We start from the raw sequence: 5000 nt of genomic DNA, 5'->3' as shown, positions 1-5000 counted from the left end.
GTGGAGAGTGACAGGAAGCGAATGGGTGAGAGAGTAGGGGAGGGATCCGGAAAGGACCACGGGGCGGGAATCGAACCCGGGTCGCCGGCGTGGGGTGCAGGTGCCCCAGCCAGTTGGGGCCAAGCATTCATCTTTTATACATCCTCCCTTCCTTCCTCGGTCCTCGTCCTCACTGATTTAGGGATGTTGAAAGAGGCCCATAGTCAGAGGTGGAAAAGTCCAGCTTCACAAAGTAGAAGTCCAACTGTGTGTTGGCTCTACCTGTGCACAGGTGATTTCACCAATTACCTGCTCTACCTGGCTGAAGAGTTGTGCTAATTAGAATCATCTGGTTTAAGTGAATGGTTTGACACAGATAAGTAGTGGGACTTTTCCACCTCGGATTATATTACAGTAGCTTCCACTGTAGTCAATGGAACTGCCTGCAACAGGCGTGGGAATTGTACACACATTTGGTGGTGGTACACACACACACACACACACACACACACACACACACAAACATACATATCTCCTTAAATTGTTTCTCCCCTCTGGGAGCAGAGCGCTTGAGTTCCATACCTGGTTGATGGATTCACGAAGTGTGTGTCAGGAGGAGGTGGAGGTGTGTGTGTGTGTGTGTGTGTGTGTAAGAGCGGCGTGTAAAACAAGTATAAATAGTGTAAACTATTAACTGCCTGCTGAGGGTGTACGGGGCTGCGTGGGAACTAAGCCACAGCAGGAAGTGACCTTGTTTACATGTTTACATCCTCGCCACTTTACAGCCGTTCACACTTGTTTCCATGGTAATGCATTCTCTCAGAGGAAAGAGTTTATAGACATAGAGCAGTGTGTGTGTGTGTGTGTGTGTGTGTGTGTGTGTGTGTAGGCTATATTCACGGAAGGCTGTTCTGGAGCTCATTTGTTTCCGGTGAAGCGTTAGCTGTGTTGTACCTGCATCCTCTGTTCTATTCTGCTCCTTACGGTGGAGTCAGACGCTTGCGTCCGCCAACGTATGCCTCATTTTGTCACATTTCCATAAACGCGAACTGATTGGTTTGTCAGTGTTCGAAAATTTGCATACACGGAATTTCATTGGCTGGCGCTTGCGCGATCCGTCAAAAGTTGAACATTTCTCAACTTTTTAGCGGAGGCAACGTATCTCAGGCAACGCATCGGACCCACAATTCAGTGCGGCATGAAATGAAGTCCAGCCAATGTAAAGTGAATGGGAAAACAACGGACGAACGTTGGCGGACGCAAGCGTGTGACTGCGCCGTTACTGTACATGTTCACTCCAGCACTGGAGATGTGGTTTGCCCCATAATAACAATGTTTTAACACGCTGAAAATCCTTTTGCATCGGAACGTGCTGATTCACTACGTGCAACAACCAAGTGGGTCCGTTTAGACACTAATTACATAAGCAATAGCGGCAGCTTCAAACACACCTGGCTCCACTGGAAATAAATGAGATCCTGACAAGCCTCACATCACAAGTGTTATGAACCACCTGGAGGCTTTAAAGCAAGTTAAATCATCATGACTGAAAATGTGAAAAATAACTTTGGTTATTATTGTAATTATAAATAAATAAAACATGAAAATCAAACATATATATATTTGATTACAGATTTGGTAGTATATTTTAAATGTTACATTTTTTTTTTTTTAAGTTATTTTTTTTTGGTTGTGTGTGTGTGTGCGCGCACACGTGCACGTGTGTGTGATGAACCTTAGTTGTTTATTGCTGTGCCCCTCTGTTGATTCTTGTTATGTCTGGTTTCCTAGTGCAACAGAGAAGAGTGCTTGTGTGCGTGTGTGTGTGTGTGTGTGTGTGTGTGTGTGTGTGTCTGTCTGTTCTGTCTGGCTAATATTGTAGAGATGAAATGTGTTTGTGTGTGTGTGGGCCATTCTGTCTGGCTTGCACTGATGGAGTGTGTGCGTGTGTGCTTATGCTAGCGTGTGTGTATGTGTGTGCCATTCTGTCTGGCTTGGAGAGATGGAGTGTGCTTGCGTGTGTGTGTGTGTGTTTGTGTTTATGTGTGTGTGTTTGGGCCTGTGTGTGCTGTTCTGCCTGGCTAGTGCTGGGGAGATGGAGTGTGTGCTGTTTGTTTTCTGGACACATGGAGCGAGACACACACACACACACACACACACACACACACACACACACACACACACACGTGTGTCACAGAGATAACCTCCAACCAGCACCTCCCAGTTCATCCTTCACACTTCCTTCTTCTGCCGTTTTCACTCTCTCTCTTTCTCCTTCTCCATCTTGTCTTCCTCTTCCCTCCATCTCTTCCCTTCTCTGCTTGGCTCTCCATCTCTCAACCCCCCTCCCCCAAACACACACACACACACACACACACTCCTGTTGCCCCCTCTGTTTCTACACCCCATCTCCATCTCTCTCTCCTCTCTTTCCAACCCCCCCCCCCACACACACACCCTCACTCACTACTTTTATGCCCACCTCCCCACACAACACCACACACACACATACACACACCCTCACTCACTACTTGTATGCCCCTCCCCACACAACACCACACACCTTCACTCACTCCTTTTATGCCCACCACCCCACACCACACTTTAGCACCCTATTCTCTCTCTCTCTTTCTATCTCACATCTCTTTGTGTTTATACTGTAGTACCCTATTGTCTCTCCTCTCTTTCTCTCTCTCTCTCTTTGTGTTTTTTGTACCCTATTCTATCTCTCTCATCTCCCTCTTTCTGTCTCTCACATCTCTGTATCTTTTAGTACACCCTACCTTTTTAGTACTTCCTCTCTCCTCTCTGTGTGTTTCTCTCTCTCACTCCTGCTCTCTCTCTCTGTGTGTGTGTGTGTGTGTCCTGATCTCCGTGTGTGTGTGTGTGTCCTGATCTCCGTGTGTGTGTGTGTGTGTGTGTGTGTGTGTGTATGTGTGTGTGTGTGTGTGTGTGTCCTGATCTCCGTGTGTGTGTGTGTGTCCTGATCTCCGTGTGTGTGTGTGTGTGTGTCTCTCTCTTCTGATGGTTGTCCTATCTCCTCACACCCAGCGGGATCTGTCTGGTTAAGTGTTCCTCTCTTCCCTAGTGAGCCGCTGCGTAGCAAACATGGCTCCCTTCAGAAGAGCTTCATATGCTATTAGAAGTGCCCTGCTAGCTTAATGCTCTATTCCAGGGGACAGCTAGCTTAATGTACTATGAAAGTGCTCTGTTAGCTTAATGCACTAGCACTGTGGTCTGATAGCTTCATGTATTTTTAAATGGGGCAGCTAGCAAGTGCCAGGCTCCCATTCATCCTATTGAGAGGAGCATGCCTAAGGATAACTACCTGCTAATATACAGCAGTTGGATCATCAAACTAACTTTAACTTTTCATTTGAACGTATCTTTAACCTTAATGAGACTTGGGTACCTCACCTGAGGAATATAAATTGGTACCTGTTTGCAGGACGTTATTTCCTGGCTAGATGAACAGTCGCCAGTGGACAGCCACTCTGTCAGACAGGTGAGATGTGCACTTCTGAGACGAGTGTATTGATGACACAGCTGTACCTGTGAATTAATCAGTTAACACACACACACACACACACACACACGGCAGGCACTCGCTTCGTTTTGTGTTTGTGAGCATAGGTTGAGAGGTTTATGTGTACAAACACACACTCATACACACAGAGAGTATGGGGTCACACAAACAACCATGTACTGTACCATAATTTCCCAACTACAGTGTTAGCAGCGGCTTATACATTAATTTTGCAAAATGTAAGGGTAATACACGGGGAAGTTAATATGGTATTAAAGTGGTTTTGTTCTTTTAACTTGCATAAAACACTGTCCTGTGGCTTATACACAATGCGGCTAATACACAGGGAATTACTGTACTTGTAAAAGCTCTTCTACACACACCCATGCCCATTACTTGAAAAGGCAAGGCTACAATGTTCCTTCCTCTCTCTACACACACACACACACGCGCAGACTGACATGATCACTTGAAAAGGCAAGTCTACAATGATCCGTCCTCTACACACACCCACACACACATGCAGACTGACATGATCACTTGAAAAGGCAAGTCTGCAATGTTCCGTCCTCTACACACACACACACAGAGACTGACATGATGACTTGCTAGTGGAAGATCTATGAGCTCGACCCTGTCACCACCCCTACAGGCAGCGACAGCCACTTGTCTGTGGAGACAGCTCTGCTGCACACACACGCGCACACACACACACACATTTTCTCTCTCTCTTTCACACACACACACACACACCAGCCTGTCTGAGCCATGGAAGCTGAAGTCAATCAAAGAGGCGTTTGGGGAAAACTTTGCTTCTTTTCAAGCATCACTAGACCACAAATCCCCATGGCGATTCATCTTCTGAGCATCCACTAGAGGAGAGCAAGTAAGCACACACACGCACGCACACACACACACACACACTCCTTCCCCCTGGGGAGGCATCGCTCTAATGCACTGCTTCAACCAGCAGGAAAACACTTTTAACAGCATGAGCAACTGTAGAGACCACACACACACGCACACACACACACACACACACACAATGCCCTGCTTTAATACACACACAACAAAGGCCTGCTCTAACACACACTGTGTCCTACCTTGTCACACACACACACACACACACAATGACATACAATCACAGTCACAAACACATGCAGCATGTGGAACTTTATTGAAATGTATTAAATAACAGAATTAAAAACAAACACAAACAAACAAACAAAGATTCCACACACACCCCAAGTCCACACACACACACACACACATTCTACACTTATGTAGAATGTTAAAAGAACACAATAACCAATTAAACTGTTTCAGAAAAAATAATGAATGTCTGTTCAAGTAAAATACTTAATTTTTTTTTGTTTTGTTCTTTTAAAAAGGCATTGAGCACTTCATGAAACCTTGGGCACTAGGATTATAGCAGCGATTCCAAATCACATAGATTGGTTGGCCTTGGTCAATCTTATGTTTGGTTATAATGTCA

General features: G+C 45.6%; 2 protein-coding genes across 4 annotated transcripts in view; one reads left to right on the top strand and one right to left on the bottom strand.

Annotated features, from left to right (window-relative positions):
• sts (steroid sulfatase (microsomal), isozyme S) overlaps positions 1–1595 on the top strand; it is an 8505-nt gene extending 6910 nt beyond the window's left edge. For all 3 annotated transcript variants that reach the window (XM_062527495.1, XM_062527494.1, XM_062527493.1), the window contains one exon: positions 1–1595. This exon is cut by the window's left edge and continues 468 nt beyond it. The gene's annotated coding sequence lies outside the window, so the exon portion shown is untranslated.
• Positions 1596–4665: 3070 nt separating this feature from the next.
• pnpla4 (patatin-like phospholipase domain containing 4) overlaps positions 4666–5000 on the bottom strand; it is a 6014-nt gene continuing 5679 nt past the window's right edge. The window contains exon 7 of the mRNA XM_062527492.1: positions 4666–5000. This exon is cut by the window's right edge and continues 541 nt beyond it. The gene's annotated coding sequence lies outside the window, so the exon portion shown is untranslated.

The sequence above is a fragment of the Sardina pilchardus genome, chromosome 23 (assembly GCF_963854185.1).
Source record: "Sardina pilchardus chromosome 23, fSarPil1.1, whole genome shotgun sequence".
In the NCBI taxonomy this organism is placed as follows: Eukaryota; Metazoa; Chordata; class Actinopteri; order Clupeiformes; family Clupeidae; genus Sardina; species Sardina pilchardus.
The sequence above is the reverse complement of the archived record's forward strand: the minus strand, read 5'-3'. Positions and strand labels throughout refer to the sequence as shown.